This window comes from Camelus ferus, chromosome 19 (assembly GCF_009834535.1).
Source record: "Camelus ferus isolate YT-003-E chromosome 19, BCGSAC_Cfer_1.0, whole genome shotgun sequence".
NCBI classification, from domain to species: domain Eukaryota; kingdom Metazoa; phylum Chordata; class Mammalia; order Artiodactyla; family Camelidae; genus Camelus; species Camelus ferus.
Window position 1 is genome coordinate 36,695,659 of NC_045714.1, and position 23,708 is coordinate 36,719,366.

Consider the following 23,708-nt stretch of genomic DNA (forward strand, 5'->3'; position numbering starts at 1 on the left):
CAGAGACAAATGTCAGATGATATCACTTATGTGGAGTCTAAAAAACAATATAAATGAATTTATTTACAAATAAGAAATAGACTCACAGACAAAGAAAACAAATTTATGGTTACCAAAGGGAAAGGGGGAAGAGGCATAAATTAGGAGTTTGGCATTAACAGATACATACAACTATATATAAAATAGATAAACAACAAGGACCTACTGTAAAGCACAGGGAACTATATTCAATATCTCCTTATAACCTATAATGGAAAAAATCTGAAAAAGAATATATATGTAAGTTAACTGAATTGCTTTGCTGTACACCTGAAACTAACACAACATTGTAAATCAACTATACTTCAATTTTAAAAAAAGAGAGAGAAAGAGACAGAACCATGAATCTGGTGCAAGGCTTCGAGTATTGGGGTGAGGCTGCATATGGTGGAGAGCATGACTCCAGAGACAGGACTTGAGTTTAAGAGGTAGACATCGAGCAGGGAGGGACTTCGCAGGAGGGTTGCTAGTGGAGGAGATTCGGATGGAAACACGGTGGTTTCCCACTGCGGGGCTGGAGCTTTGGTCTGTGGGCGTGGCTTAGCGTGGGGCGTGGCTTCTAACGCTGGCAGGCCCCGCCCACTGAGAATGAGTTCAGCGTTGGCTGTTTAGGGCTTGGGGAAAGGGTGATCACTGTCCCCAGTTCGAAACTAGAAGAGAGTTTAAGAGATTCTGTTGTTAACAGTCAAATACAGAAAAGCCTGAAGTTTCACGCTGAGAGACCTGGCCAGAGAAGAACCCAGAATTCCTGGTGTGAGGGAAGAGGGCTGGAAGTTAGGGCTCTGGATCAGGGTCTCTGGAGACCTGGTTTCTGATCCCTGCTCAAACACTATTTGCTCCGTATCGACCTTGGTCCTGGCACTTCAGTTCTCTAGACCTTAATGTCCTCATCTGTGAAAAGGGGTCATAGTAACCCCTACCTCACAGGGGTGGTGTCAGGATTAAATCACTGGGAAAACGTATTGCGAACTGTGATTCTTCTGCAATCAATATAATCACTTTTATTTATTGAATGCTTACTATTGGCTGGGCCTAGACCTGAGCATTTTCATGTGTTATTTCAACTTTATAGTAACCTTGTGGAGCAGCTATGGCTAAGAACACTCCCATTATACAGAAGGGAAAACTTGGATCTAGAAAGTCTCATTGGCCCAGGTGACACATTTGTGGGTAGGACAGAGCTGGGATTTGTCTGATACCAATGTCTGGGCACTGACCCACTCTGCTAGACAGCTGCCAAATACACACATGTGATTGTTATCAGGAAAATCTCACCACTGCACACCTCAATCAGCCCTCACATCTGCCCCTTGTCTCCATCTTCTACTCCTACCTGGGATGTGTTGGGAAGTAAATAGTCAAGGTCACATTAATGTATAGATTCCCTGCATCTTCAGGTAGAACCCACCATACCATCAAGAGGAAAAAAACTCACAAGAAAACAGGTACCTATACAAGTTGTCCACAGCAAACTTATGTTTGCAAATAATTAGAGACTAACTCAAGTGTCCAACAATAAGGGAATGGCTCTACACCATTGAAAACCCACTGGGTCCACATACAGAATATATATGTATTATATACACATGTACATTTAATACATAGATGTCATTTACTCTGCCATACATTGTCACATGAGCTGGCTGATTTATATACATTGTAATTTAAACTTCACATAAATCTTACAGTCTGTATATTATGCCCATTTTATAGATGAGGAAAGTGAGGCAAAGCACTAGTAAGAACAGACTTCTATTTTAACCTGGGTCTATCTGACTTCCAAGCCATATCCTTCCTAGTCCTCCTTTCTGCAGCCAAAATAGCAACAAGGAATGAGTTTACAATTCATTCATTCATTTAATAAGATTTATTAAATATCCATCATGTCCCAGACACAGTGGTAAGTGTGTAAACCAGATAGTTGCAAATAGGTAGCTGGAAAAAAAAATAGACAAGGTCTCACCTCACAGGACATACAGCCCACTGGGAGGCAGGATCCCAGGATGCTTTGGAGCACAAGTTTGGATTCTTTTTTCTAAGTTCAAATTCCTACTACACCTTTTTTCCCAATTTTATTGAGATATAATTGACATATAACACTGTGCCACTTTCTATCTCTTTGGTCCTGGGTGACTTATTTAACCCCTAAGCTTCCATTTTATGATATATAAAATAGGGGAATATCAACATTACTATCCCTGGGATAATTATGAGGAATAAATAAAATGATATTAGTAAACTGCTTAACACAATTCCTGTACATTCAAAAAACAAGAGTTGTAATTACCTTGGAAAAAAGACATCAATCAAACAGCTTTAATTTAGAGTGATAAATATCAAAACAGAAGACACAAGTAAAGGAAACAAACTAACCAACCCAAGGTCTGACATATACATGACACTCAATAAATATATGAAAGAAAGAGAGAGACAAAGCGAGAAATGAAGGAAGAAATGATGAAAGTAAGAAAGAAGGAAATACAGCATTATGTATGGGCATTGATATTTTTAAAGTATGACTGTGCTTTAAGATTGTAGAGCAACCTGAGAAAATTGAGGGTAAACTTTTCTGATAAATGAGAACTACATTTCACTTGGCATTTGGAAGCTTCAGAATGAAGCTGGAGAAGAGAGGTGGGGGAATTAGAAAGGAGGCAAAAGACCAGAGGAGAGATGAGACTCCTTTCCCAAGACCAAAGCCTGAGGCCAGACCCTTAAAAGTCCCCCCACGTACTGCCCTGCTTAAAAAAGACTTAATGAGCCCCAGACAAGCTTGGTGAGAAAGAGCTCTGAGAGAGTCCCTCCCCTGGGGGACTGTTTTCTACGGTTATAATGGAAAGGGAGGAAGGAGAGGGTGATGTGTGCAGAATAAGAGGTTAGCAGAGAAGGAAAAAGGAGGTAGGGCCAGAGAAAACAGTGATGTGTGTGTGTGTGTAGATGTGTGTGTGTGTGTGTGTAGACATGTGAGTATGTGTATGTATATTTTATGTGTGTATCTGTGAGAGAGAGTATGTGTGTGTGTCACATGATCACACAGTATGGGCAATGCTAATCAGCTATGTCCCTGTCAGTTCACCCCCAAGAGCCCTGTAGCTGGAGGAATGTTCTATCCCTCCACTGTGATCAGCTGATGCCTCTCTGCTGTGGCTCAGAAATTGCCCTTCCGGGCACATGCTTACAGCCCTGGCTCCCCACCAAACCCCAGGCCAGAGCTTGCAGAGGAAACTAGTTCATTCCCAAGGGATAAGAGAGAGGGAATGGAAAAGGAAGGAGGGAGAGGAGCTGATCAGCTCACCAGTCTCAAATTCCCACTGAAGTCCCTGCAGGCTCAAGTCCTTGGACCAAGAGTCTGAGTCCCTGGTCAGACAGAGAGGCTCCTACACTCAGGCTCCAAGGCAGGTAGCCAAGATTCCTACACTCCTGGCCTCCCAGACCCAGTGATGGCAGTAATAATGAGAGTTACATGACCAACTGATTAACATAACTGTTTTCCATGGATCATCTCATTTAACCTTCAAGACAATCCTAGGGAGTAGGTCCTCTTTTTATTCCTATTAGGCAGATGAGGAAACTGAGGCACAGAGACATGAAGTACTAAGCCCAGGAAATCTGGCACCAGAGCTCATCGCTCAGTGGGAAACCATAATGCACCCAGGCAAAGGCTGGGATCTTAGTAAAGGGTGGGAGGTTTCTAAAGTCTAAGACTCTGTAGTGTATTACGGGATGGAAACCAAACCAAGTGCTTCCATTACACACCACCTTTTAATCTTCCTTGCAGCCTTGTGAGGCAGGCATATCATCTCCATTCTGCAGGGGAGGAAACCAAGGCTCAGAGAGGGAAAGTGATTTGTCCAAGGTCATACAGCTAATAAAATGACAGAGCCTGAATATGAACCAGGTTACTCTTGGCTCTAAAGCTTTGGCCCTTTGTGGGCTGCCCTGGGATCTTAGTTAAAACCAAATTCTCAGAATGTTTAGAGAATTCAAACTGGAGGCTTATGGAATTTAGAATAAAGGAATGTTAGCATTCAAAAATCTTGGCATTTAGGAGAGGAACCCATCAAATGTCACCAAATCCAATTCCCCCACCCCACCTCAAGAAAGAAGCTTCTTTATCACATCCCTGAGAGCTCCCCCTCTAGCCCATGCTGAAATGCCTCCAGTAACAGAGACCTCACCTCCCCACAAGGTAATCCATTCCAGTGAAGAGGCCTCTCTCCACTATTCAAGCCAAGGCAGAGAGCAGAAACTCACACTTTTTAATCTTGCTGTGTCTGTACCAGGGACTTAAGGCTGCCTCCTTAAAATGCCTGTTCACATGAAAGCTGAGAGAATGCCTAATAATCTCCCACAACCATCCTACTCATTTCCTTCACAGGACTCATCACAATTTGTACTTCACATTTCATGTTTTTTTTACTTGATTATCACCTGTCTTCCCAACAGACTGGGCACTTCTTGAGGGCAGGAACTCTATCTGGTTTATTGCTTGAACCCCAGAAGCTAGCATACTGCGTGGCACAAAGTAGATGCTCAATAAATACCTGTTAACTGGATGAGTGAGTGAATGAATGCATAGGTCCTGAGGGAGCATAATAGGAGTTTAGGTCCCTGAAAGGTGAGTTAGGGGGATGGTCTGGGAGATGGGCTAAGCCTAGCAATTCATCCCTTTAGGCAGGCTCAGTAATCTCCCTCTGTTAGGGGGTCAGGCACAGTATTGCCCACCACTAAAGCCCCAGCACAAGACCTGGTAAATGGTAAAATTCCAGTAATGTTTGGTGATGAATAGCAGAAAAGGATTCTGTTTCTACTTAAAAGAATGCCATCCACCACTGGAATTCTTTCCTTCTTACTTTCAGTTATTCAGCAAATTTTGTTTAGTGGGGCTGGGGAGGAAACATAGGCCTAAAATAACACATTAGACCAAATGGACTTCATTAATAGTTATAGAGCATTCTACCCAAAAGCAGCAGAATACACATTCTTTTCAAGTGCACATGGAACATTCTCCAGGATAGAGCACATGCTAGGCCACAAAACAAACCTTGGTAAATTTAAGAATGTTGAAATCATACAAGCATCTTTGCCAACCACAAAGTTATGAGACTAGAAATCAACTATAAGGGGAGAGGATGTAGCTCAAATGGTAGAGTGCATGCTTAGCATGCACAAGGTCCTGGGTTCAATCTCCAGTACCTCTATTGAAAAACTAAATAAATAAATAAACCTAATTACCTCTCCCTTGCAAAAAAAAAAGAAAGTTTTTAATGTAATGAAAATGTAAAATGAGAATCTAATTAGACTATGGGTGATGGTCACACAACTCTGTAAATATACTAAAAACCATTGAATTGTATACTTAAAGAGTGAACTTTATGGTATATAAATTGTATCTCAGTAAAACTGTGTATTTATATAGCCCCAGTTTTATTACAATGAAAGAAAGATTTACAATTTTCAGAACAAAGATTTCACTGTCTTAACCTGACTCATGTCCTCAGATATGATAGAGAAGATTCGAAATGGATGATAAAATAACTCTTGTTCAATCACGTTTGAGGTTTACATGTAGCGAGCCTTAAGGAGTTTATCATCCCCTTTATTTACATAAGTTGGATGACTCAGATGTTACAGAAATACTCATGTATCAAAATAGGTTTTGCCACATCCCTTTCATTCTCAGCAGCTCAGTAATGCATTTTTAGATTTTACCCAGCACGTTTAGATTTTTTTTGAGCAAAAGAGTTGTTCAGTGTATCTAATCCATTAAACTGTTGACTGATTTATGTTTATTTATGTTATGAATGTAATAGAATATGGACAGTGTGAGGTTGGGGGATGGATTGGAAGCAAGGAGACTAGTTTATGAGGGAGGCCCTAGAGAGCCTCACCAGCCCTGTCTCCCCAGCCTAGTATTTGTCACTCACAAAAAAACCACTGTCAATGAGCCGGAGTCAGGTTGCTGGTGGGGTCATATGGAGTCCATATCCTAGTGCCTCATCTGACAGGTGCCAGCAGAGGGCAGCAGAGAGCCAGGGCTGCAGGGTCCCAGGCCGGCTGGCCACACAGCTCCGGCAGAAGAAAGATAGGAATCTAGAATGGGGTAGGAAGCTGGCATCCTTGCAATTGCCACTTCTGAAGCACTTTCTTCCCTTCCTCATGTGAGGATTACACATCCACTTCATAGATGGTGATAATAATAATAATGATTATGGTTACCATATTATACCAGTCACCGTTTACTGAATTCATCCCATCTCCACATTTCCAATCCTCACAGACCTGGAAAGAGAACCAGTTTAGGGGTCAGGCAGATTTGGCCTCAACCCTGGCTCTTGATATCCCAGATTGGCAGGAACCAGGAGAGCATCCCTGTGTGGGAGCAGGTCCCCACCAAGTCTATTTGGATTAAGAGCCAGGGTTTCAAATTCCTGCTGCCTTGCTTTAAATTTTTGTTATGCCCCTCAGTATATGACCTTGGGCAGGTGACCTTGTCTCTCTGAGTCTCAATTGTATCATCTGTAAAATGGGGATAGCTGCAGTACCTAGAGATCAGAGAGACATTTAAAGTGACACTACATAGCAAATGCACACGGTAAGTGCTCAGTAAATTTTAAAACAGTGTTAATCCCCCTTAAAGGTTCTTCTCCTCTGAGTAGTCCTTATTGCTTGCTTTGGTCACCAAACTCCTCCTCAGATTTACCAAAGTAGAGAAGAAGCAATAACCCAGCATCTGAAGACCGGCTCCACCACCTGCCTACCACATGGCCTTGGGCATTTGGCCTCTCTCTTCTCCAGTTTCCTATCCAAAAAGTTAGGATCATAATAGTAACTACCTATTAGGGGTTTTGTGAGGGTTAAATGAAGATAACACTTAGAAAGTGCTTAACACAGTGTCTGACAGAGTAAGTGCACAAGACATGTTCAGTTACTGTTAATATTATTGTTGTTGTTATTATTATTACTATGACTACTACTATCACGCTGTCTTCCACATTCACCCTGGCATCAGTTCCATTGGAATCAACCTCCTAAAAGCCTCTCAAAGCCATCTCCTTTCTCAATTTCTCAGGCCTGGCCCAGCCTGTTTCACGCTTCTATTAGGAGCTTGTTAAATCACAGGTTGCTGGGCAATTAATAAATCCAGAGTTTATGATTCTGTGGGTCTGCAGTAGCCTAATTTGCATTTTCAGCAAGTTCCCAGGTGATGATGATCCTGTGGTCCAAGAATTACTCTTTAACAATCTCTGCTTCTGAATTCTTCTCAGCCTCTCTGATTCAGGAGTCTTCCAGCTAACTCTTTTCCAGACTGGAGGCCTCAAAGCTGGGGTGACTTGAGAGTGGAGATCATTCAAGGAGGGTCAGAGGTTGCAGGCTGGGAGATGAAAGGGGCTTGGCCTCTGGTTCCAAGGTTTGTTCTTCACCCTGGCATCTGCTAGGGTGATTGCAGGGCCTGAAATCCCACCCTCTGTTTCCTCTCTGACCCCCACTCACACACACACACAGAGCTTTCCCCTTACCCCTCCTAATCACTCACTCCAGGAGGAGTCCCAAACTGGAGGGAGCCCCCCGGGCTCAGAGCTCACCCACCCTCATGCTGTATCCAGAACAACTCTTCATCCCTTTCCTCACAGATGTTTCATTCACCCTCCTCTCTGGTCTGAAATTCCCTCAAAAGCATTCACTAGTAATTTTTCCAAATCATAGTAATTACCTCATTACTTTGGTATTAATAGACTTCACTTGGCATCAAGGAGCCAGTTGAAACATGTCCAGACCCTGTGTGCAGAGAGGGATTCCTGGAGCAGCCCTGCTGCTCAGCCCTGTTCACCTCCCTGCCCACCACTCTCCCCACTCAAGCCCTGGCCCACATCACAGAGTATCCTGGAACCACAGACTCATGAGAAACAGCCAAGGCCAAACCATCCACTCTCCAGAGGCCTAGAGTCACCCAGCAAAATAGAAGTGGCACCAAGAAGGGAACCCAGGGCTCTTGACCACCTGGGGCAGGCTTCCCTGTTCCTCCCCTTAGCTACACCTGGGACAGATCTGACTTGAAGACCCTCCAAAGCCTATCCTGGATGAGGAATCAGAGGTGACTCCTCACTTCCCAATAATAAGGAATACTTATTTTGTATGATTCATAAACTCTCCAGTAAACTTACTTAAGCCTTACAGCCTCCTATGAGGGAACTGCTGTCCTTTAACCCATTTTACAGATAAGGAAACTGAGTCACAGCCAAGAGGAAGGTCACACAATTATAACTGGGGGAGTCCTTGGGGAGGGCACCAGACCTGAATCAGTTAACTCCAGATGCCTGGGATCCTCCTCCTCTCCCCACCCCAAGGCTTTCATGTCTCTAGCAGCACCTGCAACCTCTTTCTAGATTCCAGGACAATAAGAAGATTTAGTTCATATGTATTGAGGGCTAACTCTGTACCAGCTGCTTTCCTTGCATTATTTCCCTCTCCCCCAGGGCTCTTCTCTGTGATAAAAATTCAATTAGCCCCATTTTAGATGAGCAATGAGAGCTTAGGTGATCTGCCCAAGACTCACTCTCAGTAGCAGATCTGGAATTAATTCCAGGCAGGCCGGACTCCCCAGCCTATTCTCCTAACTGAGACTCTGCTACAAGCACCTTCCTCTGTAGGCTTCAGCATCCACATCTTTAGTAATCAAAGGGACCATGGATGAGGGCTCGCTGAGTGTCAGGCATCAGTTTGCCACAATCCCTACATGGCCCAATGCACTTGAAATTATTCGTGTATTTGAATCCGTGACTTGTTTCAACCTCAGGACTCTACTGCCTTGGTCATAACCTGCCCACCCTCAGGTGGATGGTAAGTGGGTTTCCAAGGACAAGGCTCTCCAGGAACATTACTTGGGAAACTTCCTCCACAAATAGAATGGGGGAAGGGAAAGTTTCGGTGGAAAGGCTGCCCAGGGCAAGGCTGGCCAAGGCTGAGAGTGACTGAGCAGCCAGAGACTAGACTAGCCAAGCTGGTCAGGGTGGGGGGGCCAGTACAGAGGATCCTTTGTCAGACCCGAAGCTGCAAGGCTGCCCCATCCCCACCATCTGGTTCCAGCTCCAACCCAGTGATGCATGATGGGGAAAATGGGGGTGGGGGTGCTGGGGGCTGCCCACCTGCTCTGCCTCCTGGGATAAGCCAATCCAAGACCTCCCAGACCCATCTGGCCAACATATCCCCGAGCCCTGACTACCCCTGGGGACTCCTTTCGACAGGCTGAAATTGGCCAGGAGTGTGGCCAGCCTGTCAGGGTCACAGGTCACTGTTAATCTGCCAGAACGAGGGAGGGCGGGCAGGTGGGCAGGCAGCCAGTGTGGGCAAAGCCCTGGCAGTTTCTGCCGTCTGCTCTGGTGGCCTTCGAGGGAGATTTTTCCTCTTCTGGCAGTCAGGGAGGTGGGCTAGAAAGGATGCAGACCCTAGGAAAATTGCAAGTGCTCGTATTGTTCGCTACCTAGCAATCCTCTTCTAGGTGAGGACTCCAGAGAAACTCTCATCCATGTGCTCAGGATGTCATTGCAGCACCCCATATGATGGCTGAACATTGGTAATAAATGCCTATCAATAGGGGACTGGATAAACAGAAGAACCTAGACCATTTTCCTCACTGTTACTCAACTATTGGGTCTAAGAACTGAGACCCCCCTACATCCACGTGACTAGACTGTTCCAGGAAATTCTTGCCCTGAAAGATAAGACTGTCAACCAAGAAATAACTTTGCTATTTGCCTCAGGAAATTCTTGCAAACCAATTTGTTTGGGCAAACAATTTGCTCACCTTGGCAAACAGCTCTCTTATCAGACAACAGTTCACTTGTCAAAGTTTCTAAGAGCCTCTTCTCAGGTGTCTACCAACTCTAAACTATTATGTCACAAACTCTGCCAATCTTGATCAGTTTTCTGCTTTAAAAGACTCACACTTGAGCCCCAACTACCCCCTCAACCCTAGAAATATACTTCCCTGATCACGCCCTTTTGAGGCACTGCTAAGACTCCGTGAGATACTGTTTCCATTTGCTATAGCAAATTTCATAAACTCAGCTTTGCTTAATCAACAGTTTTTCCTGGTGGTCTTTCTGGAGGAGTTGACCATAGACAAAATGTGATCTATTTATATGACAGAAAACTTCACAGCAGGTAAAAAGAATGAACTAGAAATGGATGGATCCTGCAAATATAAGGTTAAGTGAAAATTCAAGTTGCAGAAAGATGTGAGAAAAAAATATGAAGAACTAGGTAACATTTAAAAACACACAAACAATATTTTGTATGATTTTAGGATAGACTCATATAAAAACAAGTACAGGTATAAAAATATGCCTGTGTTTGTGGAAATCCAAAATTCAAGGCATTTATGAACAGTAATATCTTATCACTTCTGTGAAAAAGGAAAACAAAAAAGATTTGAAGAAACATGACTAAAATTGTAGTTCAATTTAATTATTTGGGAGAATAGGTACCCAGGTGATTTTTTTTTTAATTTCCTTAAATTGCTTTTTTTTTTTAATGTCTATTGGCCACAAGCTTATTTTTTTAAGTCTAGTAAAATACACATAATATGAAATTTACCAGTTTTACCATTTTTGAGTGTACAGTTCTGTGACTTAAGTTTATTCACGCTGTTCATCACCACCATCCATCTGCAGAACTTTCTCATCTTTCAAAACTGAGACTTCATATCTATTCAATAGTAACTCCCTCTGTCCCTTTCCCTCAGTGCCTGGCAACCACCATTCTACTTCCTGCCTCTGTGAATTTGAGTACTCTCAATTCAAATGAAATCATACAACAGTTCTCTTTTTGTGACTGGCTTATTTCACTTAGCATAATGTCTTCAAGATTCATCAAGTTGTAGCATGTGCTAGAATTTCCTTCCTTTTTAAGGCTGAATATTATTCCATCCTGTGTATACACCACATTTTGCTTGTCCATTCATCCATCCATGGACACTTAGCTTGCTTCCACATTTTCACTATTCTGAATGATGCTGCTATGAACATGGGTGTACAAATATCTGTTTGAGATTCTGCTTTTAGTTCTTTTGAGTAAGTACCTAGAGGTGAAATTGCTATATCATATGGAAATTCTATGTTGAATTTTTTAAGAAATTACCATACCATTTTCCATAGCAGCCACACCATTTTTCATTCCCATCAGCAGTGCACAAATGCTTTTAAATCCACATCCTCATCAGCACTTGTTATTCTCTGTGTTTTGATAACAGCCATCCTTAATGGGTGTGTTAAGTGGGCTTTTTTTTTTAATGCAAGTACTTTAATGCAAAACATCTTGTCTGCTTTTCTGTATCAGAAAGAAAGAAAGAAAGAAAGAAAGAAAGGGAAAGAAAGAAAGAAAGAGAAAGAAAGAGAGAAAGAAAGAGAGAAAGGAAACATTTCCAAAGTTGAAGGAGGGCAGGTGAGACCCAAGCCCATGATCCAGGAGTTAGTTCTGTGCAGCATTGAACAAGTCACTCAACCTCTCTGAGCCCCAATTCTGTCACCCAGGAAAATGGAGCAGTAGTTATTCCATTTCCAGAATAAAGGAAGTAACAAATGGGCAGGTGTTTGTGCAAAGAAAGAAATTTGGCTAGAAAGTCAGTAGGTAGGTTTTGTAGTCTCGTGCAGAGGGGAAGCAGTAAGGACTGTAAGTGAAATCTAATTACGCCAAACAGGTAGGAAATCGTCTTGGTCCCATTTCACAGATAAGGACTTGGAGGCATAGAGAGGTTAAGTAAATGTCCAATGCCAGCTGGTTAGTGGGCACAAATTTGCATCCAGATCTGTCAGACTCCAAAGCCCTCACTCTGTGATTGTTACACCAGAGGTCAATCAGTAAGTTCCTGATCCAAAACACAGCCTTAAACGCTGTCTGAAGTTTAGACTTTTTCTCCCTAGATCTACACTATGCAATACAGTCACCATTAGCCATGTGTACTTATTTGTAATTAAGTAAAATTAAAATGTCAGTTCCGCTGTTGCATTAGCAACACATTTCAAGTGCTCAATAGCCACACCTGTCTACCGTACCGGACAAGTGCAGACACCTCTGTCATCTCAGAGATTTCTACTGGAGAGCACTGATCTAGATGTTGGGGAGGGAAGGCATTGAAGGGTATAAGCACAGGAATGTGACCAGGCAGGTCTTTTTGCTGCAGCCATCACTCAGGAGTCAGGGAACGAGAGAGGTGGGTACCCAGCAGGTTAAAGTGAACAGGTTATGTTGAAGGCACTGAACCAGATGGCAGTGGAGGCAGAGAGGTAGAGGCAGTGAAGGAGCAGAAAGGTAATCCAGTTCTGCTTTCTGATTCTGACGGACCTGGAATCCTCTTCTGCCACTTGCTATGTGGCTTTGGGCAGTGTGTGCATGCAAATTCTCTGAGCCTCAGTTTCTTCAACTATAGAATGGAAATAATAAAAGTACCAGCTGCACAAGGGTTGTTGTAAGTTTAAAAGGGATAATATGGGTAGAGCTCAAACACTGGTCCCCACTATCTGTGATAAGGGACCAGTTTACTGTTTCCAATCCACTGTGGACTGATACTTTTGTAAAATACAATTAAAATGAATTATTCAAAAAACAATCACGTGCTTGGATGTCACAGCAATGTCAAATAAAAGTTTTTAGACTTTCTTCCTTATTTTGTAGTAACAATCAGTTTAGGGACTAACACTACGCGCAATTTGAGCAGCAGTGATTCTAGGTCACTTAGTTTTATGGCTGACAAGGTCAATGGCAGTCATTGCTATTATTAATAATAATATTGGGGGAAGGATAAATTGGGACTTTGGGATTAACATATACACACTACTATATATAAAATAGATAAACAACAAAGACCTACTGCAGAGTAGGTGTATATTCAGTATCTTATAATAACTATATTCAATATCTTATAATAACCTATCATGGAAAAGAATCTGAAAAAGAATATATATATATATATAACTGAATCGCTTTGCTGTTTACCCAAAATTAACACATTGTAAATCAAATATACTTCAATAGAAAAAAACAATACTGGATAGAGCAATGAATAATAAATAGGGAGTATGTGTAGAAAAAGGAGTCTTACATAATACCGTGTAATACTAATACCCATAATGGGGAGAGGTGGGAGTGACCCCAGATACAGTCACTCCAGGGTCCTCTCTTTCAATGCAGTAGGGAAAGGGCTACAGAGGCCACAGGCCTGATTTGAGGTAGAACTGGAATTAGGGCCTAGCTCAGCCCAGTTGTACCTCTGGGCTTGTTATTTTTACCAGCCTCTCTGCTGTTGAAACTCTGGTGTTACCACTCAAAGGTGGAGAAATGGTTTCTTTTGCAATAGGTTGTCCTACCAATTGAATGGCTGGATGAGGGGCAGGTTCCAGATCCCAACCTCTCCACCCTCCTGCCACAGGACCCTTGTACATGTTATCTGTCCCCTCCTCCTGGGCATTCGTCTTCCCTTCACCTGGTTAACTCCCACTGATCACTGAGATTTTTGCCCATCCCCTTCCCCAGCTGCTTTTGCAGGAAAGTTTCCAGATTGATTAGAATTTCATGGCTTCAGAGTTCTGTTAGAATTTCACAACCGGAGAATTCTATTGATTAGAATTTTATGGCACTAGAGAGGTATTGATTGACATTCCATGGCCCCAGAATTCTATTACTTAGAATTTCATGACTTGAGAATGCCATTGATTCAAATTTCATGCTTAGTGTTCCAGTAATGCATGCTTCCCCCAGATACCAATGCAGATCACTCAGCCCTCTGCTCAAACTGTCACCTTCTCAGGGAGGCCTCCCTTGACCTCCTTATTTCAAATTGTCTGCCACCTGCTCCAGCTTTGTTTTTCTCCATGGTGGTGATTCCAGTTAACATATCAAATACATTACTTGCTGCTCCCTGTAATAGAATGTAAGAAGCTCCACCAGAGCCTGGATTTTTATGTCTTGTTCACTACAGGTTTCCCCAGGGCCTAGAACAGTGCCTGGTACACGGTGGAAGCTCAATAAATATTTGTTAAATGTTTATAAATGAATAAACTGCAGAATGAATAAACTGTTTTAATTATGATATAGTTATTATACAATAATTTTTAAAAGGCGTGCCCATTTATCCACCTACCTCCTCCAGCAAGCTACATCTCACTTAATGCTTCAATTCACTATGGAGAAGAGAATGCCTCTCCTTTCCCTAGTTGAGTCTCTCTCCCTAAGACAGGGGTCTCATCTAAGTCAAGATCTAGGCTTCTAGGAGAGGGAAGGGAATTGAAATGAAGAGGAGAGAGGGATGAGTCTAAAAGAGGATATTCTAAGATCTGGAATCTACTAATTTTTCAGACCTTAAATGTTACTATCATCTCCAGGAAGCTCTCCCTGATGGCCAGATTAACTTGACTCACCTGTCAAATGCTCTTCAACAGCACTCTATACTGTACTATTTGTATTTAGAGACATGCTGGGTGATTGTTTGATTGATATCCACAGATAAAGACCACATCTGCTTTGTACCTCATGCCTAGATTAGTGCCCGGCACACAGTAGGTGCTATCTGTGAAATGAATGTATGAACACCTCATCACACTCTTGCTGGCAGAATGGAAACAGACAGGCTCAGGTCAATAGCTGTTAAAGGTCAGGGAATGACAGAGGGAGAAAGACCCATAGGGGACTGGAATTTGGGTTCCCAGCCTCCTTCTGGAGCCATGTCCAAGGTTAAGGGGTAGAATAGGAATGGCCAAACTTCTGTAAATGAACAGATAGTAAAACACTGTCTGCTGTTGTAGCAATCAGTCATAAACAATATGTAAACAATAAGCATGGATGTGTTTCAAAAAACTTAAATTGGGCGCTAAAATTTATAAACTTATTATAAAGTCTCATGTGTCACAAGCAACATTCTTACTTACTTTGGTTTTTTCAACAGTGAAAAGTTGTAAACACTTCGTAAACAGAACAAAACAGCAAATAGGCAAGGATTATAATGTGCAAAACTCCAAAATAAAGCTTTAAGTAGAAAGTAAGGGTGGGAGATGAGGTGAAGAAGGGATGTTTTCTGTCTAAATCACCAATGTAGGGCAAGTCACTCAACTGCTCTGAGCCTCCAGCTCAACGTTTGGAAAAGAGCAATAATAAAAGTCCCTGGTTCCCAAGGCGATCCTGAGGATTAACTGTGATAAAACCTTCAACTCCAGCCAGGAGGGCTGAGCGTAAGCCACTGGGTGGCTGTAGTTAATAATGATTGTCATAATTACCAGGGGGGACTTTGGGATGGACAAATGGAAGGACGTATGCAAACCCTGCAGAACAAAGTCTGGCACCCATAGAAGCTCTTAACCTCCTTGGACCTTCACCCCCGCCTCCACCCACCCTAGGTCACTGGAGACAGACCTCCCCAGGATCCTCCACTGGCTTCTCAGGCTCTCCTGCTCCCTGCAGGCTTCTTCTGAGACAGAGAAGGTGCCCACGGCAGCTGGAGGGGGTGCGGGGAGAGGGCCGGGTGTGCAGGGAGGAGGGCCTGGTCAGAGCCCTCCACTCATTGTCTGAGCCCGACGGCCCGCCAGCCAGCTGATGTCGTGGGTCCCGACACCAGCTGGCCCACCCCACCCCCACCCAACACTCCCTCCTCCCCGTCCCTCCTTGTCACTCAGCCTCCACCCCAGCCCTCCCGCAGCCTAGAGTCAGGATGTGACCAGAGGGTCTGAGCTTTTGTCCCCCAAATCATGGGCTGATTTGCATCCCTTTAGCAATCTGCACACCCCATTCATTTGTAGAAGCTAGACTGCTGCAAAGCCAGCAGGATTCTCGGGTTTATTTTATATGTGATGGATTTTGAAAGGTGACTTTGGGTGTTCCCTTTCAGCCTTCAGCACTTCCTTATTCTGGGACCTTGGCTACTCTGATCTGATCCTCAGTTTCCTTACCTGTAAAATGAGGACGGTAACACCTTTCTTATAGAGTGGTTGTGGGAAGTGAACACAATATACCTGGCACAAAGTGTGTGCTCAACAGATGACAGCTGTAATTATTTAAACATATTAGCATCCTCATGTCCTCCAGAGCCAACCATTAAAGGCTGCGCTGTCTTATAAGGTAAGACACATACCTAGTGTGTGGTTATTTAAATTAAAATTAATTACAATTAAGTTAAATTGGAACTTTAGATCCTTAGCTGCACCAGCCATATTTTAAGCGCTCAATAGCCACATGTTTTGGTGGCCGTCATCCTAAACAGCACAGGTATCATCTATCCCCATTCTCAAAGATTGTGTTAGATTGTGTTGATTCCAACCCTCTAACTGACCTGAGATTTTCTCCTTTTCCTGAATAGGGTTCTGTGGTCTTTCTCCCCACCCCCATCAAGGTAAGGACCTTGGTGAGTGGGTGTTCTTTTGTTCTCTGCACCTGGGCAGGAGGGAGGATAACAGGTGTGGAGCTGTGCCCTGGGGCACCAAGGGGGTGGGCGCAATTGTCCCTGTGGTAAAGCAAACAGCTGCACCCAGCTCTGTCTCAGGTTCCGGCAGGAGCCTCCACAGCCCGGATGTGGGTCACCATCTCCCAGAGGCGGTTTAAGGTCACACAACATATCTCAGCCTGGGATGAGCAGTTTCCAGCACAGCTGACACCTGGGGAAGGTGCACCAGATGGGAGGCCCAGAGTGGAGGGGAGGGAAAGATTAGCAACCTCTCAAAATGCCAAGGCTCATCTGCACCAGAGCCTGAAAGGCCTAGATAGGTTCCGTTCAGACTATTTCGAACTATGTGCATCGCTGTGGTCCCGCCTCACCTCTGGAGTTTAACAACCACAGCAAGAAATGCATGTTTATGACTGTCCATTGACATCTCGAAGTCAACATCCCTAAACCTGAAATTTCCTTTTGCCCCCCAGGATGTGTCTGTTAATCGCACATCTCAGGGAATGGCAGCCCCATCCTTCCAGCTGTCCCACCCAAAAACTTCAAATCATCCTTGACTCTTCTCTTCCCTGTACCTACGAAGGAGCCATCAGCAAATCCTATTGGCTCCATCTTCAAAATATATCTTGAATCCAACCCCTTCTCACCATCCCCACTGCTTGTCACCAGCCTGGTCCAAGCCACCATTGTCTCCCTCTGGCAGCTTCCCACCTTTGCCTACCCCAATATACTCATCACCCCAGAGGCATGAAGACCACTCCTCTGTCCAAACTGTCTAGTGGCTCTGAAATCACTCAGAACAAAGTCTAATTCCTTATTGTGGCCTACTGGGTCCCATTTATCTGGTCCTGGTCCCTTTGCCCAGCCACGTACTGATGTCTCTTCTGTGCCATGTATGCTCCTGCCTCAGAGCCTATGCCCCTGCTACCCTCCACCAGGAGCCACTCTTTCCTCACACAGCTTCTGGCAGTTCTCTTATCTTCTCAGGTCTCAGGAATATAAATAGCCTATTTGAATTAGACTTTCTTTGTTACCTTATATAAAACAGCAGTCTCACTGCCATCCCACCTCCATCCCACCCCACCACACCACACCACCTTTGTCTTCATTTTTCCTTAGGGTATCTATCATAGCAGCTATTTATTTACTTGCTGTCAGCCTCTTGTCAGCATCCCCTTATAAGGCAGCTTCATGGGGCAGGGATTTGTCTGTCTTCACTGCTCTGTACAGTACCTGGCACATAGTAGGTGTTCAGTGAAGGAAAGAAAGAGGCACAGGGTCTGTGCTAAGAACCATGCTAAGCACCTAATATGGTTATCTCATCTAATAGCCATAGCCCCGAAGGCAGGTACTGTTATTATCCTTATTATCTGACTTTGCAGATGGGGAAATGAGGCTCAGAGGCAAAAGACTTGCCCCAAATTAGTAACAGTCTTAAAGTGTGTCTCTTGTACCACTCCCTCACCTACAATAAGAATTGACAGTCAGGGAGTGGTTGGAAACCGGATTCAGACTGACCCTGGGGGACTCAGTTGCATAGGCAGAATGTCTGCGACCCTCTGCTCTGCAGTAGGCAGCTCTCAATAGATGAGTCTTTTACACATTCTCAGAGGAAGCTCTAATCCCTGGATTTCTCCTTTCTTTTGGTATGGCTTGTGGCCAATTGTTTAAAGGAGAAAAAAATGCACAAATCAGAACCCTCTTGGGTATCCTTGAAACCTTTTGTATGCGTTCCATTGCCCCAGGCTGTGACTTCCCTTCCCAAGAGTCTCCAAATAGCAGCCCAGCCCTCCCTACTCAGGTCACTCTCTTTCCCAGCAGCCCGAACCAGCTGAAAGAGGAGCATGGTTGGTGGAGGGAGGTCTGAGAAGCTCTGCAGGTGGGGCAGGTAAAGAAGAGGTAAGAGGGAGGGGCCACACATAAGATTTTGTAGGTTCTGTTTGGACGTTTGAATTTTATTTTAGGCATATTGATTAGTCTTGGAGGTTTTTGTTATTTTTTGTTTTTGATTTTTAATTGAGGAAAATATATAGAGCACAAAAAAATCATAACGGTGAATTTTCTCAAGCTGAGCACACCCCTGTGTCTGTGAGCACCCAGACTGAGAATCAGAGTGTCACCACCCCCAGAACTGTGTATCTGTTAATCCTAAACTCCTAATTTATCCCTCCCCTTTCCTCTTTGGTAACCATGGTTTGTTTTCTATGTCTGTGTGTCTTATTTCTGTTTTATAATACTTTCATTTGTATCATTTTTTAGCTTCCACATATAAGTGATGTCATGTGATACTTGTCTTTCTCTGTCTAACTTACTTCACTTAGTATGATAATCTCTAGGTCCATCCATGTTGCTGCAAATGGCATTATTTCATCCTTTTTATGGCTAAATAATATTCCATTGTATATATTGTTGACTAAAGAAATGCACAGTCCAAAGGTTGAGAACTATGTTTTATTAGGCAGAATTTTTGAGGACTTCAAGCCTGGGAGACAGCCTCTCAGCTCTAAGGGACTGCTTCAAAGAGGCAAGGGAGGAGCCAGGATATATAGGAGTTTTTGTAACAAAAACCAGGTAGTCAGAACATCAAAAGATTACTATTCATTAAAGAAACTAACAAAACTTTGTAAATCAACTATAGTTCAATAAAAAATTAATTAATTAAAGACAACCAGATATCTCAAGTTAAGGAATATAGATAGGGCTTTTCTATGTACAAGAAGATGCAAGAGTCTGGGTTCATTGAAATCATTCCTTTATATGCACCATAGCTATCTAGGGCCAGTATCCTGTGCTTCCACATCCTGAGTCTCAGGGTGCACCATTGAGGGTGGCTGCAGTTGCTGATGGCTTGATAGCAGGCATCCTACTTCCATCCTGAGTTCCCTCAAGGCTCACCAGGATGGCCTGATGGCTGCAACATCCTTTGTTTACTGATATGCAATATTTTTCACTTACAATATACACCACATCTTTATTCATTCATCTGTTGATGGACATTTAGGTTGCTTCTGTGTCTTGGCCATTGTAAATAGTGCTGCTATGAACATTGGAAGCATGTCTTTTTTCAAATTATAGTTTTCTCCAGATACATGCTCAGGAGTGGGATTGCTGGATTACATGGTGACTCTATTTTTAGTTTTTTAAGGAATCTCCATACTGTTTTCCTTAGTGGCTGCACCAACTTACATTCCCATAACAGTTTAGGAGTGTTCCTGTTTCTCCCCACTCTCTGCAGCATTTATCAAATATTTGTAGACTTTTTAATGATGTTTATTCTGACCGGTGTAAGGTGATACCTCATTGTCGTTTTGATTTGCATTTCTCTAATAATTTGTGATGTTGAGCATCTTGTCATGTGCTTATTGACCATCTGTGTGTCTTCTCTGGAGAAATGTCTATTTAGGTCTTCTGAGCACTTTCTTACCAGTCACTCTCCTGGACCCAAAGACCAGCCAAAAAACAAGTAAAGATCCCTGTCCCTAAAGAACTCACAGCCTATATGGAGGGTTTAAAACTGTGTTCCAGGCACAGTTATGAGGTCTGTGTTCAGTACACTGCATTGTCTGGAGGGATCAGGGTACCTGGAGAAACATGACAAAGTTAGACAGGACTTTAAGGCTTATTCATCTGTAGGCCTAAAGAAACCCCAGTTTGGGCAAAAGCCTGGAGGACAGTGTTAACTGGAGAAAACCGAGTATGGTGACCTGAGGTGCAAACAGGCATTCTGGAATCAGTGACTCACAGGCTGTGTGTATAGGAACAAATCACTCAACCTTGTGAACCTCAGTCTTCTCATCTATTAAAAGGGATAACATGACAGCACTCAACCTAGCAGGACAGTTAGCTAAGCTGTGCACTAGTACATACATTTAGGAAGCACTCAATGCAGCTCTTGTGAAGTATTTCTGTGTGGCTGGAGGGGAAGGCAGGGCAGGCAGAACTGAGGGTAAGCAAGGTTAGAATGTGCACAGCCCTAAATACAATGATGAGTTTGAATAGTTTATGTCAGGCAGTAAGGAGCCAGTGAGGATATACAGGAGGCTAGACAGTGAGTAGGAAACTAGATCAGAGATGAGCTATAATAAGATCTAGCTCAGAGGACAGTTAGTGAAGGAAGAACCTTACTGGCAGGGAAGCCAATTAGGAGAATGTTACAATAGGCAGTGTTCATTTCTGCAGGTATGACATATTTCATGATAAAATGTCTAAAAAGAGAACAAAATAAATAAAGAAGTGATGAGAACCTCACCCTGGACAGTGGAAGTGAGTATGAGGAGGAAGGCACGGACTCAGGGGCATTTAAGGTGAAATCAATGGGATGATGATTGGCTGTGGGAGTTGAGAGGAGCAAGCCTCTGTCTCATTGCCTGCAGGTCAGGGGGTGCACAGTTTTGGGGTGGCATCCACTTCTGGTGGGCACTTCCAGGTCTCATTAATTTACCCATCAGGGAGCAATATTGGCCATTAGCAATATGCTGTATTTTCATCAATAAATTTGGAAATGTTGAAAAATAATTTTAATACTCATTGTTAGATGTCTTGCCATGAGCATGCTTAACCACTACTGGTGGAAAACTGATTTGGTAAAACGAAAAATGTTGCTATTATTTGATCCAAAAATTCCATTCTGAAAAATCCATTTTAAGAATCAGAAAATAGGAAAGACTGATGCACTGTGATGTTCAATAAGGCATAATTTGTAATAGAAAAGCTAAAAAACAGCCCTTAATGAATAGTCGCACCAGATTCTACCAAAAGTACAATGAGACTATACATTAAAATGATTTGAATTATTTTTGGTGACATGAAAAATGCTGATATGTGTAATAGTGAAAAAAGGAGAGATGCAGAAATGCATTAACAATATGGTCTCAATTATGTAAATAAGCCCATGAGTAGAAAAAGATTGAGAAGGATATACTGTAACATGGTGAGAATAATTTATTTCTCAGTGTTAAGAGTAATTTTCCTCTTATTCTTAATCATGTTACGTTATACAAATTCCTCACAATGAGTTTGTCCACATTCCTCTCAGTCATAGACAGGAATGAATTTTAATAATAGAACTCAACTTGTTTAGCTCTCCCTCTGGGAGTTCTTGGGCTCCAGCCTCCCATGGAGAAAAAGTCTTGCTTATTAGAAAAGTCCCAGTCATTCCAAATATTCCTCTGGTGCAGATAGGCTTTCTAAAGTGCCATGGGCATTGCAGGCTCCTGTTTACCCAACAAGGCTCATATACCCTTAAATCGCTTCCCCTCACTGACTGTCATCTGGCCAGGCCTGGTGTTTATCCTACATTAGCGGAAGGGCATGGCCAGGGCAGATGGCAGGCAGCATGCAGTTCTGCCTGCCACCCATCTTTATCCTCCTTGTCACTAGTTAAAGAAAAACAATCCACTTGGTTTGGACAAGAAACAGCCAGAATCCCAAGCAATTTCCTCAGGTTGTTTGAGTCTCTAACTCCTTTAGAGGCTTGCGTAGAGAATGTCAGAATTCAATTGTCACCTGAGACTAAGCTTCTGAACTCGGACTAACTTTATGCTAAGTCTCTTAACCTCTCTGAGCGTCAGTTCCTTTGGCTGGAAAATGGAGCCATTGCAAGCTGAGTTCAAATATAAGGCACTTGAAGGGGGAGGGTATAGCTCAAATGGTAGAGCGCATGCTTAGCATGCATGAGGTCCTGGGTTCAATCTCCAGTACTTCCATTTTAAAAATAAATAAATAAATAAATAAATAAACCTAATTACCCCCCACACACGCACACAAAGGAATTAAAAAAAATATATATATATATATATTATGGCACTTGGCCCTGTTTCTGACTCTTAAACGTTAGTGTCCCTGACCCTGTAGGCCTTAGGTAACCAAAGGATACTGGCTGATGCTTTGTGGCTCTGATCTGTTCCAAGAAGGCCTGTCTCCCACACCTTCAACACACATACACACCCCACTGTGAACTAAGCAAGAATAATAAAGAAATAGAAAAAGTGGTGAACCTGTGGAAACTAATTGATTTTCTCTGTATCTGAAAATCAACAGAATTTGAGAAAGCTTTATGTTCGAAGCCAGGCCTGCTTCCAACACAGGTCTTCAGCAAGAAAGTTTTCTTTCCCAAAGCAGTAGAGTGTGGTGTATCTCAAACCATGGAGTATTACCTGGCGATATAAAGGAAGGTAAATTGCTGATAGATACAACACAGATGAATCTCAAAGTCATAATGCTGGGTGAAAGAAGCCAGACAGGAGAGTACAGGCTGAATGAGTCCATTTACATGCAATTCTAGAAAATGAAAGGTAATCCATAGTGATAGAAAGCAGATCAGGTACAGATGGAAGGATGATTGCAAAGGAACAGGAAGAAATCACATAGGGGTGATGAAAATGTTCTATATCTTGATAGTGCTGGTGAATTCACAGATATACACAACTGTCAAAATTCATCAAATTGGGCCCTTTAAATTGATGTGATTCGTTGTACATAAAGTATAACTCAATAAGTTGATTTTTAAAAGAGCAACCATAAGAGCTGGAGACTGCAGGATGGGAGTAACTGCTAATGAGTATGAGGTTTCTCTCTGGGGTGATGAAAATGTTCTAAAGTTAGATTCTGGTGATGGTTGCACAACTCTGTAAATATACTAAAACCACTGAATTGTACACTTTAAATGGATGAATATATGGCATATGAATCATATCTCAATAAAGCGGTTAAATAAAAAACAATCATATAGCTGTAGTGATAGAAGTAGGAATAGTGATGACCTTGGGGTGTGGTATTGACTGAAGAGGGCCATTACAGAGCCTTCTAGGGTGGTAGAAAATGAGCCTTATCTTGATATGAGTGGAGGTGACAGGGTGTTAAACCTGAAACAATTCACTGAGCTGTGTGCTTGAGATTTGGGCATTTTGCTATATATTTATATTATACTTAAATTTTTTTCACTTTTAGATTCACTTTTAAACTTGTACAGTTCTGTCAGTTTTGACAAATGCATATAATCATGTTGTCATCATGACAATCAAGATACAGAATAGTTTCATCAACCCCAGAATTTCCCCATACCCTTTTATTTTTTTTAATTTTGGGGGGGATAGTAATTAGGTTTTTATTTATCTTTAATGGAGGTACTAGGGGTTGAACTCAGGCCCTTGTGCATGCTAGACACACACTCTACCACTGATATATACTTTCTCCTCCTCCCTATGCCCTTTTATTTTATTTTTATTTTTATTTTTTAAATTGA